The sequence below is a fragment of the Microtus ochrogaster genome, unplaced genomic scaffold (genome assembly GCF_000317375.1).
Source record: "Microtus ochrogaster isolate Prairie Vole_2 unplaced genomic scaffold, MicOch1.0 UNK25, whole genome shotgun sequence".
Taxonomy (NCBI): Eukaryota; Metazoa; Chordata; class Mammalia; order Rodentia; family Cricetidae; genus Microtus; species Microtus ochrogaster.
In genome coordinates this window covers 3,652,843-3,667,100 of record NW_004949123.1, presented here as the reverse complement: position 1 = coordinate 3,667,100, position 14,258 = coordinate 3,652,843, and the positions used below count along the sequence as shown (strand labels likewise).

The 14,258-nt window shown below is 36.5% G+C and overlaps 1 non-coding gene across 1 annotated transcript; it reads left to right on the top strand.

Moving 5' to 3' along the window:
• Positions 1–833: 833 nt before the first annotated feature.
• LOC113458435 lies at positions 834–941 on the top strand. The gene has a single exon (XR_003378816.1). It is a non-coding gene; the product is annotated as a U6 spliceosomal RNA (small nuclear RNA).
• The last annotated feature ends 13,317 nt before the right edge of the window (positions 942–14,258 follow it).

Genomic DNA, 14,258 nt, shown 5'->3' with positions numbered 1-14,258 from the left:
GTCTAGGAAGGTGAACATCCAAACTGGCTAGGCCCCCACAAAGCCAGAACAAGAAGTAGGATCAAAACCCAGTGCCATTGTCCTTGGCTTCTCAGCCACCCTCATTGTCTGCCATATTCAGAGAGTCCGGGTTTATCCCCTGCTTTCTCAGTCACAATCCAGCTGGCCTTGGTGAGCTCCCAATAGATTAGAGTGTGAGGAATTACACTGGCTTAGTAAAAAGAGTATGGTAGGTTCTTCTCTAAGATCCATGGCTTCACCTTCAGATTCCTGTGATAGGTGTCCAGTATCAGACATGGTTTTCTGCATGGTGAGCAGGTCTTAAATTCATTTAGAGAGTTATTGGTTACTACCAAGGTATGCACCACACTGCTGCACACTTAGGGTTATGATGCCATGCTCGCTATTATTCTGATTCTTAGATACACTTCTACTTTAAGACATTAATTCCTTAAGTGTTTCATTTTGTGAACTAGCTTCTGAACTATTTTTGACACTATGAATCTTTCTATTTTTAAGTCATTTAGTAATGCAAAAGAGAGCATCCAAATGAGTCTACAGCATCATAGTTTTTCACATATAAGGAAAATATTTCTTTGGGCACAGATAAAAAATTACTTAGAAGCAAAATATGTGGTAAATTTAGTGTGAATAAAAACTTAGGAAAAAATTGATTAACCTAGGATTGAATTTAAATAAAAAGGAATAAGAGATATTTCAGTCTGTAGTGAAAATGTGAGATAAGAGCAATTCACATTAAAACATACACATCTTCTATTATATTATTCATGTTTTGATGCCTGCTAAAATAGAATGGATTTATAATATTACTTATGTGCTCACTTTGACACACATATACTAAAATTGGAATGATACAGAGAAGATTATCATGGCTCCTGCACAAATTTGACACACAAATTCATGAAGCACTCTGTACTTTTGTAAGAAAAATAAGTTCAATAGGAAAAGCATTAGCAAACGCAGAGAAGTACAAATATGAAAGTGAAGACAAGATTATTCTGCTGACTTTTCACTTCCAACTTGTTGTTTAAAAATTGCAAAATAGAAGAGGTAGATAAAGAGGATGAAATTACTGAAAACAAAAGAACAAGATTAAAATTAATTTTGAAGTGGATGAGGAGATGGAAGAGGACATTGCCAAGGAGGAAGAACAAACAGGTAATAGAAGGGGAGCCATGTGTAAAGGAGGAAAGGAAGGATAAAAAGAAACACAATAAGGAAGAACTTCTTTCTAGGGAAGAGCTATGCTCAGCAACCCCTAATGCAGTAAGAAATAAGAGGAGAGGAGAGGAGAGGAGAGGAGAGGAGAGGAGAGGAGAAGAGAAGAGAAGAAGAGGGGGAGGGGGAGGAGGAAAGAAAGGCACTGAGGACTAAGAAGGCAAGTGTGATTCTGCTATGTGGATACATCACGTTTAAAATTCATTGTGAACATATCAAAGGCTCTGCAAAATAATCAAGGGAGATTAAATCCAGCAGTGATTATCTACAGGTTTTAAATCCTTTGTCTCTTGGCATCAGTTCTTAATGGTAGAGTCTTTGACACACACACACGAAAACAAATATATCCTTAAATTCAAACCAATATTACTATCCCCCAGGATGTGGTTCACGATGACTCTTATAATTGTTTCTAGACAATAAGAAGAACTCGAAAGTTCTTATGAAGAAACTGGGGAAGATTCTTGATTATGAGATACTGGATAGTGGTGGGTAATGGAGGAGAAGGCTGATCCTTGCCAAAGGATTACACAAGCCATGAGGAGCATGTCTACATGCCAAGTATTTCCAAAAAGCCCTGTTCCAGAATAGTGCCTGCTTGAGGGGTTCTTATTTTAAATTGAAATAATATATCTGACCTAGTTTAAAGTACAGAAGTTACATTCAAGTAGGCTAAAGGCGATCTTGTCACCTACCTCGTTGACACAACTGAGCAGGTACTTCTGGATTACAGCTCATTATCTGAAGCCTTCCTCCCAGGCATGAGCCCAGTCAGGGCTTGTGGTCATTATTTCTCGGGGATAAGGGCTTTTGCTCCTGGTTCCTTTTTTTCAAAAACCATATCTGATTATAGCACTCCTGACACTTGCTCCCTTCCTCTTCCTGCGCAAAAGGCCATTGTTGAAAGCATCAAGACTAACGTGACAGAAATGTTTTTTTCTCCCTAAAAACTTTAAGTTTAGGGATAGCTTTCACCAGTTACTTGAAAATTTTACAAAATGAATTTCAGCTGCTACTAGTTAGAAAACAAACTATTTCACAGTACTAGCACCATGAGGTCAGTCACAAGGATATTTTTGTTAAGGTTTTATAAAACATTAAAAGATTTTCTTTAAATATTCAATTTTTATAGCGTTAGTCATAAGGGACCTATTATATTTAAATTGCTTTTTTTCAATAGTTAAAAGACATGGTCAGCTTCTATAGAATTATACTGGGATATGGATGCATATATTTATGCATGTCTATACCCATTTTTTACTTTCAATGAGGTTGTTTTAATTTGTGTTTCTTTATAGTTCATATTATGACTTCAGCCTAGTACCTAAAAACAGCTAAGTTCCATGAATTATATAGTCTCACAGTTTTGATTAGCCATCTAAATGATGGTTCTAATTTTCTTTAATTGTTATAATTCAAATTCACCTATTTACATGTTGCAACTGTGTTTTTTAGATTCAGTGAATCCTTTGCCAGTGGCTAAAAATTGAACTTTTGATGACTATCTATTTTTTCATGCTAGAAAGTGGCTGAATCTTCTCTTTAGCTTCGCTCCGATGCTTTCCCGATCACACTGCCAACATCCTCCCATTATCATCCACCGTTCTAAATGCTTTCATTTCATTTGTCCCAAGTGCACTTTACTGGAATTACAGAACAAACCAATTGACTCTCTGGTGCTTGACAGTATATTTTACAGGTTACTTTCCCCTTTACGTAATATGTGGATAGATTAAATACAATATTTAGAAAAGATTAAGTTTCTATTAGACAAATTAGCTACCCAGTTTATTCAGTCTGTATATATAGAGGTCATACACAGTTTCCTACATACATATACGCACATTAATATTCTCTTATCTATATAAATATCAAGATGGGAATATAAACACATTTTCTCAGTTTTTTGCATGCAAGCAAAATTGTCCGTATTTTAGGCATCTACTTATCTTCTGTGTAATCTAAAATGTTGTGTGTGTTTGTGTGTGTGTGTATTTTTGTTCTTGTGGTATCATTTAAATCTATTTTAAAATATTTCCTTATACAACTAGGATGTGGTGAAGATCATCCTCAACCATAATTTCAAGCCAAAGAATAAACATAGAGGCACTCATAACCTCTGCTTTTAATGTTTTACCTTTTTAATTTGACAAAGCTCCTGGTACATAGAAGAGAGTTGATAAATGTTTGATAAAGAACTGACCAACCTTGATTTTCTAGGACAGTACATTTGTCAACAGTATAAAACTCTCATCACTTAGTTAGCTCAGAATTATATTATTATTTAAGTTCTGTTTTCCTGTTAAGGTTAGTAAAACTCCATATGTGTTTGGTTTTTGATTTATCTTCTGTGTGTATGTGTTTGCATGTGTGCAAGTGCAACTTTGTCTGCTGTGCTGTGGCTTTTCATAGCATGATTAATCTCATCTAGAATGCAATCATGTTCTTTTAAAGTGTTTTATTGTTTCTAGAACTTTATCTCGATTACTTCTCCAATTTTCTTTTCCTATTGGTGATGGTTAATCTCACTCATCACCTTTATGGAATTTAGAATCATCGTGGAAACAATACCCTGGGGTATTTTATGAAATAGTTTCTAAAATAGGTAACTGAGTTGGGAAGACCCCATTTGCCTGTGGACAGTAGCATTGCATGGTCTAGGATCCTGGACAGAACAGAAAGGAGAGAGGCCACTGAGAATAAGCATCTCTCTCACTATATTCCCTGACTGGAGGTGCACTGCCATCAGCTGCCTCAGGCTCCTGTCCCTGGAACTTCCTCACCATGAAGAACTTCACCCTTAAACTGTGAATCAAAATAACCCCTTCTTACTTCCTTATGCTGCTTTTATTAGATATTTTGTCATAGCTGCCAGACAAGTAGCCAATGCATTTACAACATAACACATTTTCCTTTGCATATTTAAATTAGAAGCCTCTATAAACTACTTATGCATTGTTATGTACACAGAACTTTACCCAAACAGAAGCCATCATAAGGATTTTGAAAGGTGAGAGTGAGGAATTATTGTTCTTTAGTTCTAAGGTTTCATCCTACCTTTGTTTATTATTCATATTTTTACTCCGATTCCAGTAAAAAGGTAATGGACCAGGGTCTCAGGAGTAGTCTTTGCCTCTCCAATCCTACTTAAATTAGAATGTCAAAATCCTTCCTACGAAGACCTGATCATTATGTGTGGATTTTTTTTCTTTCTTTCCCTTTAAACTCTCCCCTACACCACCTTCCAATCCCATTGACATATCTGCATATTTATTTCATCTAAACTCATTTTAGTTAATTTCTCTTAGTAACATTTGATATTATGAACCACATATACATAGTTAAGATACATTCTACCTATGCTCTGCCAGCCTTCACTCTTCAGTTTGTTAATGTCAATTTCTGGAATTGGGTTTTCCCTGAGTTCTGCACAGGGGCCACTTTATTTCACATTCTCATCCAATATCATGGCATCTGATGCCCCTCTATGTCAATAACGCTCCACTCTAAAACACCCACCCACTCTCATGAGCTTGACATCTCTGAGTGCCACAATCTACCAGACCTTTGACCTGTGCCCTGTAGACCTTAAAACATATAATATCTGTTATATTTTTCTAATGCTAAGGTAAAATTGCAAACTTTAAAGCTTAGAATATTAGAAATGTATTTATTCTGAAGGTTGAAAATTCTAAAACCAACACCTGTTTTCATCCTAGGAGACATAGGAAATCACCTATTTGCTTGATTCTATCACTCTTTAGATTTATTTCAGTTCACTTGAGTATCTGCCTTCTGTTTATCTGTCGTATCTCCTTTTTGATCTATTTAATATCCTTCTAACATATGCTTCCCTTTCTGAACCTCTTCGATGACTGTATGCAGATTCTCCAAGATATTCTTTCTTTCTGAATGGTATTTAGTTTAATTGTATCTGCAAAGTCTATTTCAGTCGTGAAACCTCAAACACTTTTGTGTTTCAGTATTTTGTCAACCATAATGTACAGCAAACCCTTTCCTTTTTCTGGGACTCTCATTTTTCCAGCGCCTGTCATGAATGAATGACACTGCCATACATTTAGTGGTTCCATTCTGAAATCTGCTTTGCCTGCTTCTTCACTTTCTCACACTGCATATTCTGTCAGCAAGTTCTCTTGACCGTGAGACTATGTTTTTAACTAATTTGGTTCGCTATGTTTTCAGTGTAGCTTATGAAATTTAGGCCACTTCTCAGCCTTTTAATATTTCTACAAATTGCCTCTTTCACAATCTCTACTGTGTCTAAATATAATTGCATTAGGCCAGTTCACTGCTTATAGTCCATCAGTGATTCTCCACTTATCTCAACATGAAAGGTAATCTTATTTGCTTGATTTTAAATTTGTCTTGGGTCCTTCTTAGGCCTTATTTCTTATTACTGCATACTCTTTCCCAAGTCCTTTACAGAACTCAATAGTGTCATGAGTCCTCTGCTCTATTTTATTAATGACACAAATCACTAAGCTCTGTGTAGAACACTTTTTTTTTTCATTTTTCACTTCATAAAGCTGATTCCTTTGCCTCCTTCCAGCCCTAAGCTTGATGCTATCTGGTTTTGGACATACATTCCTTCTATGTTCAGGCCAGTGGCTACATTACCTTTTTTTCTTCTGAACTTTATTAACTTAATAGAAAATAATTACAGGTTCTATAATTTGCACCTCCCCTCAACATCATCTGTTTGACGATAACAGGACCCATGCTTCACAATTGTCATCATTTAAGGATTCATTATATGTGTTTAAGCTGAATTTCCAATAAATTATGAAATACCTAAGATACACTAATTATCATAAGAATATGTGTACAGCACTGTTTAACAATCTATAAAACTGAGAGTGAAGCTCTTCTCAGGAAAAATTAAACAATCTGTCATTTTTAGTGATAGAAATCCAACTCAACTAATTTTTGTGAAAATCCTAGTAGATAAATGGCATTTTGTGAGATGCTGTAATTCTTTTGTAGAGGATCCAGATTTGGTTCATGGCACCCACGTGGAAGCTCACAACCAAAAAATACTCAATGAGCCATCTCCTTCGAGTCTATTTATCCTTTTCATACTTAGATGTTATTGAAATTTGCTAATTTTAAACGTGGTTCTAAATATTTTTTTACCTTTTCACCCACTATGAAATCAAGTCCTTTTGCTTATCTATTCCCCAACTGTCGTCTATCAGATAATTTGAACACACAGTAGTATTTTAAGATGGGGCATGTAAGCAAGGAAGTCTCCAGACTGTTTAAATGATTGAGTCATTGCAGAAGTGGATTCTGTAATTATGAGCGAGACAAATTAGTCTGTCCGTATCCTGCCCCAAATGCTTGACAGAAAACATCAGTACGCTAAACAACTATCATTTTAGATTGATGGCTTTGGAGTAGATAGTTGTATATAAATTATTACTAAATAAGCAAGATCAGTGTGAAGTGTGCTCAATAAATATTTGAAGAAGGAAAATCAGAAAACAGGAAGGGAGGGAGGGAGGTAAGAAGGAGAAAGGGAAAGAGGAAAGAAAAGAGAAGAAAGGCACGTTGGTGGGAGAGAGAAGGGAAAAGAAAAAATAGAGGTGACATAAAAACAAAAACAGAAGAGGCAACGAAGAAAGGGAGAAAGAGCATAGAGAAAGGAAAGAAGTAGAGTAACATTGAAAAGCAAAAAGTGGAAAAGGAGAAAGATAATCTCTAATACTGACAGACAAGAAAGATCTTTTCTGAAAAGTATCATAGAACTTAAATAATACGCAGTACTTATAAAGAAAAGGATATAATAGAACAGGATTCCAGATAAAAATTTTAGTTTTCCATAATTTTTATTTTTTATTTTTTTAGTATTTAACTAATTAATTGATTAAACCATCCCTTTCCTTCCTTCCTCCACCCATTCTCATGTCTCTCTTTCCCATCTCTTCACATTGTTCCCCAATTCCTTCTCAAAACTTGGTAACCATTTTTTCTTTGATTAGAATTGCTGTATATATGTGTATACATATATAAATATAAATATTACATATTTACATAAGAAGAAGAATCTTTGTCTTCCAAACCTTTTGTTAGTGATTCTCCTTGGAAAACTCTAAATTAGATCTATCCAAAGAAGAGCTCTGGAGAACGTTCTTCCTGGGCTCACTCACTTCTCCATGGTAGGGAAGGTGATATCACTGTTGCTGTGTGCCTAGAAGGCAATGTTGCACTCGATCCGGTTCTCATCAACAACACACAGTAATTAATCTTTAATTAGATTCCTTGCTGGAAGCTAAGTACTAAAGACTGTAATGGAGGCAGGTATGCCTTTCTGATTATAAGAACTTGGTTAGGGAAACTAAAGAGCAAAAAGCACAATTAATAACATGAACAGTTGCTGGAGAAAACTACAGAATGATTACTCAGATATGGTAAATTTTCATGTTAAGCCTACAGCTAGGATTCACAGTCAAGGATGGTAGGCTCCAGTGGTCACTCTTGTCCCACTGAGTGTTTACCTAAGCCATCTTGGAGATTTTTGTTGAATCCAAATGCCACCCATAATATTACCCTCTTAATACTGTTTTAAAATGTGTTCCTTATTTTATATTTAACTCTTGCATCATCATTTATATCCTAATCAAAAAGAGAACATCATATCTTCCTATAAAATAGCACATTTCAACAAAAATCCTGAGCCAACTGTGCTAGACATCTGTAACCTCATGGAAATCAAAATTGCCCTCTTTCTTGCAAAATAGAAAAAAAATAAAACTATTGCATTCTGATTATTATGTAGTTTACAAGAAGACTGTTTCCTCCATTCCCCAAAGACAGATTATAGAGATTAAAACAAGGAAAGAAACATGTAGTTTAGAGAAATACCAAGATGAATCTTGCCTTATTATAAATTTTGGTGTCTTGATTGGTTTGGTTCAGTTTAATTTTGTTTGGTTTGTGTTTTTACCTTAATGAGTAACGAGTAACTTGATTCCAAAGAAATGGATGAGTGACACTGACTACAATGGAGATAGAGGGGCAGGTTAAAAATTCACCCGTGGCTCACTGACTCTCCTATCCTGTGCTACAGTTAAGTTACTGTTGCTGTGCCTCTTTATCAAGACTGTATATAGAATTTCCATTTTTACTCATTGATGATTCTGATTGAAGTCACTTCAGCACTGACATGGGACTGAAGAGGAAAGCAGCAGATAAGATTGAGGATGCTGGGGATAAATAGAAACACCAATTATGGATACTCTACTTCTTTTCTCCATCCATTTCATTGAGATTGAACACTTAGGACATGAGTAGGGCATAGAAGTTCAATTTGCTTTTGACAGCTCTTCGAATAATGCTACAAACAAGGTAATGTTTCTCTCTTCCAACTGAATACTTTACCAGTGGAAGCTTTGTCACTGACATCTATTCATTTCTTTACTAAAAAGGAAAAAGAGGTGATTATCAAGTGTCAATCACATATAAAATAACACAAAGGAGAAAATGTTCTGGCTTTTTACTGTAAGACAGGGACTAAAAGAAATCTGAGAAGAAGCAGATGGTGATGTGGAAAATTTGATGTGGAAAGAAACATGGTCAAGAGTGTTGCTGGTACTAGTGTCTGTGTTATTCTTTAAGGGCAGAAGACAAGAAACATTTTTAATTGGAGAAGAACAATCTCTAGTGTGAGAGACTTTAGAAGGAAATTGCCCTCATGAATACCTGGAACAGGTACAGTTAACATATATCATTAAAGAAAAGAAAAAATAATAGAATTCTATATCACTGAATCATAATATAAAAAGAAAACAGAAAGAAAAGAGAGATAGGGCAAAGAATGAGCAAGATATTGTTGATTGATATATGAATGATGTATGAATTTTTTTCAGTAATGTGGTAGAGGTAGGATAGAGAGAAGTTTAAGAATAACAGAGATTTTTAGATTAGAAACCAAAATGAATGCTCATATAATAGCAAACCATGCATGTAAGAAGTAGGGCATATTTAATTTTGGATGAAGAAATTTCCACTGTGATCGAGTTGGTGCATGTTGAACACATTTATAGATGTACAGAGGCTGCCATTGATCCAGAGAACATGAATCCACTTAAAATACGTCCTTCAAATATGATAATCAATCACTGAGCTTCCTGCAGTCACAAAGGTAGATGATATAACCTATGGATTGAGAAAGTCTACAAATGACCTATGCTGGGAATTCTCTGTCAATATGATACAAATACAGATTTACGTGAGAAAACAAAACCTCAGCTGAGTAACTATCTCCAATGTGAATGCTATGGGCATGTCTGTAGGAGCATTTTCTTGTTTTCTGAGTATGTAGGAAGACTCTGTCCAATGTGGGCAGTGCCAATCTGTGCAGGTGGGTTTGGTTGTGTAATAAAGTAGGGTGAGCAAACCAGACAGAGAAGTCTAGTAAGCAGTTTTCCCTCAGTGGTCCCTGCTACAGCTCCTGTCTCCAGGTTCCTGAGTGGAGTTTTTGTCTTGGCTTCTCTTGATGACGAGTTGTTATCGTGTCCTCCTTCCCCAAGTTGCTTTCGGTTATGGTGCTGATTGTTCCAACCCAAAGCAAACTAAAACAAGACCATGGGCAGATTCGATTGCCAATTCCACCTGTAAACGAGAGAGCAATGTAAAAAGAGGACAAGGAAGAGGTGGAGGAATGGCAAGCAGGTGTGATATTATTAAAACAAAATGGTTAGGCACAAATTAGGAGCAATCAATAACCCAAAGAGGAGCAATGCGATCTGGTGACACACTGAAAAGAAGGCATTTCAGATTGTGCCCTGTGAGTCTATGGGAACATACTCAAATGCAGGAATTCCAGCATTTGAATTCCACTAATACCAGCTCCTACTCACCCTCAACTGCCTGTTACCTACATCCAAAGCGCAGTCCGTTTCTCCACTATCCTTAATAAACTGTGTGCAAACTTCTACTCGTTTCATCCAGTTCTCTCTGCTTCCATCTGCTTGCTAATGTCTCAGCGAAATGTGAGTTCTCAAGAAGAAAATATGTTAACTTGCATTCCAGCTGAGGACAATACACGGAACAATGTATGGGTACTTAAACCACACTCCACAGCCTCTTGTTGAGAAGTATCAGCTGCAGGAAATTCATCTGAAATATATGATTGTGAACGGTGGTGGCAAAGGACTATGTAAGCCAAGACCACTGGAAAGAAGCTACAGTTTCCCAACCAGGCACTCACAGCAACACACGGAGAAATTCTCAGCAGAAGGAGTCAACAGAACAAAATCCTTATCTCATTCTGATTTCAAAACTCATTCTGGTTGTTTAACCATGAGCTTAAGGAAACTTCCCATGATCAGCATATTTCTTCTAATTTATTTTCCAAAGTTTTACTTGGCTCTGTCCCTCTTGACTTGCTGCCCTAAAATGTCCCACAGTCTGATGGAACACTGCACAACACATAAATCAGTGACACTTTGTCTCTCAGCATGAGTGCTGGGAACAGTTCAATCTTTGAAGAAACTCAAAGTGAACTCGGGAGATCAATGGGTCTTACTTCCAAGGAAGTGAACGATATTTTACCTATGCTATTTTGCTGCCAAAATGTTGTTTTAAAGATAGCCAGGAATAGATAGCCCCCAAATTATATATATATTAGAGAGAGAGAGTTTATTTCTGTCTCTCTTGAAGGTAACCTAGCAATACTCTTCAATAAATATTTAAGAACAGCAACTTGGGTCTAATTATCTCAAGAAATATTAGTAACATATGTAAGGAAGTCTATGCTTTTTGTGTGTTCTCATTGCTGTTTGCTTTTTAAGATTAGATCTCTTTATGCAACCTATTCTGGCCTTAAACAGTCATTTTGCTTATGCCTCCCAAATTTAAGATTATAGGTGTGTGTGTTGTACACCTGGCAGAAAGAGACTAGGACTCAATTATAAAAAGGTTTGTTTTGCTCAAAGAGATAGTACACCATGTCATAACTGTGTGGTTTATAAACAATAGAAATAGCTTTTTCTAAATTTGACAGCTCACAAGTCCAACATGAAGGCATGACAGAACCAGAGCTAGCTGAGGGCATTTTTCTCTTTGTTATTTCATACTGCAAAAATGATGAAAAAGCCTTGGGGGCTCTTACATAAGGGCATTAATTCAATTCATAGAGCACTATGACTCAGTCACTTCACCTGTCACCCCCAACCACCAAATATCATCACTTTGGTGATTATATTTAGAAAATGAATTTTCAGAGAAAGGCCCACAACATTATCCCATCTAAAACAAAGTAAGTGAATAATAGCATAAAGAACAAAATTATTTCTAACATAATACATTAATAATAGATTAATTTTTTTGGTTACTGTCCTCATTGCTATGAACAAATGCCTGGGAAGAAGCAACTTAAATGATAAAAGGATTACCTGCTCAGAGTTTGAGGGTCTATGGTTTACCACAGTGGAGAGAGTTTGGTAGCTGGAGTGTGAAGCAGCTGTCTAGAGTGGGTCCACACTTAGGAACCACAGAGTAAACGTGAAGCAGGGAGAGGATCCATAGAAGCCCAAATTCCTCCTCCTCTTCTTTCCATTGGAAACAATATCCTCAGTTAGCAAAAGAATGTTGAACCAATCCTCAAACTCACCCTAACCTTCAAATTTCTAAAGTGCAATAAGATTGGTCCCTGCTCAAAAGGGTTGAGTAGGTTGCTGCCACCAAAGAATACACCAATGGTTTTGTTTTGTTTGGTTCGGTTTTGTCACATATTTTTTGGTTGGCTGGTTAGTTGGTTGGGCAGGCTGAAGAACAATATGGGACTTTGTAGACACAACCTGTATCTAACTGCCTATTGCTTAGTAATCATGAACAAAGATTTGTCTGCACATATTAAGATGATTCACACTTTGACTTTGACAATTTCCATTACCTGCAAATCATTTCTGTGTGTTTCTTTCCTTTCATTGCTGGCTTTTTTTTTTTTCAAGACTCCTGTCCTGGGTCTTCCCACACTCTCTCCAGGAATGGTTAAAAAAGAACTCCCCTAATGTCCTTTGTGATTCACTGACATTCTTTGAAGTTTTCTTTCTCAGTATTAGTTGTATTTTGTATGTACATTTATCTCCTCAATTCAACTACACGAGTGTGAAGAATAGAGACTATTCAGTATAGTATTTTGTTATCTCTAGGGTATAAACAGATATATTTATAAGAAAGTTCTAATATACAGAACTTTCTTCGTGCTCATATAATGAATATTGCACTTACCCACAGAATTGGTCACATTAACAATATCAAGTACATCACACCAAGGAATACAAATGAGAGAGAACTGAAGCTTATTTTGAAGTAATTTGGCAGAAACTGAAATTCTGTTTCTATTTTTAAATTACCACATATCAGGAGTTTAATCTAAGGTTCATCAGTTGTCCAGGTATAACCTTGGTTCTGGAAAGTATTGTCAAACATGAGTAGAATTTGGGGTATCTTTGTTGGATTTTTGTTTTGCTACGTAAATAAAAGGACAAATTAATCTTAATTAACACCATGGTCTTCTAAGGTTGTAAATCATTTTACAGTCTAAAATTTGGATGGCCCTTTATTTTTTTTATTTATTTTACATAACAACCACAATTCCACCTCCCTACTTGCCTCCCACTCTACCAATCCCCCCATCCACTCCTCAGTAATTATAAGGTCTCCCATAGGGTGTCACAATAGCTGGCACATTGAGGTAGGACCAAGCCTCTCCCCCTGCATCAATACTGAGTAAGAAATCCCATCATAAGGAATGAGCTCCAAAAAGCCAACTCATGTGCCAGGGATAGATCCTGGTCCCACTGTCAGGGGCTCCTCCAACAGACAAAGCTACACAACTGCCACCCACATCTGTGGCCTAGTTCAGTCACATGCAGGCTGACCAGCTTTGGTCTGGAGTCCCCAAATTCCCAGGAGCTCAGGTCAGCTGTCTCTGGATTTCCCTTGTCATGATTTTGCTCATACAATCCTTCTCTTCCACTGGAATCCCAGAGCTCAGCCTGCTTGGCTTTGGATCTCTGCATCTGCTTCCATTATTACTGGATGAAGGTACATATGATAACAGATTATTCACCAATCTGATTACAGAAGATGGTCAGTTCAAGCACCTCTTCACTATTGGTAGAAATCTTAGCTGGAGTCATCCTTATGGATTCCTGGAAATTTTCCCGTCACCAGGTTTCTCCTAAACCCCATTACGTTTCCTTATATCAAAGCAAAGAATAAGTAGACTACAATCCATAACTCCAGAAATGCTAGATAACAAGGAGGACCCTAAGAGGCACGCATGGATTACCCTGGGAAGAGGAAATGGATGGCTCTTTCATATAAATATTTTAACATGAACAACTCTAAAGCTGAAATTTGATAGGACAAGCTACCTTGAAATCTACAAATGAGTAAGAATTTTCACGTTTTATTTAAAACATGTATTTCCCAATACTACTACTGTAGAATAAATTGAGATGCTAATCTGAAACAGTTTGTGATTTTGCATGGAATATCTGATGTATGATAAAGTCTTAAACGTTTGCTTATTGAAGAATTTTTAATACGAATTATGTGATTTTGCCTTTGCAAGTCTGTCTACTTAATGCCCTTGTTCTGCAGGGAATTTCATTAGTGTGTGCCCTGGTCTTGTCCTCAAAGCCCTACTGCTTCTGACAAGCATGGGTTTAATTGAGAGAACGCCACGCTGTGAGTATGACTCAGGTGTGAAGCCTATTTCTCTAAGCAAATTAAACCCAGTGCAGCAAAGTGTTCTATTCCAAACCTTTCTGATAGATTTAATACTGAATATTAATTATTTCTCTCTTATCTTCAACTCTGTGATTGTTTTCCCAAGCATCCTATTGAGGGTGATTGATGTTCAGATAAATCTTCCAGTTTCATGTAGGGGGAAAAAAAAGATTAACATGTGGTAGTAAGAACACCAGGTTACAAGATTTTAGATTAGCTTCAATATTAACACAATACAAGCACATGCTTTCATA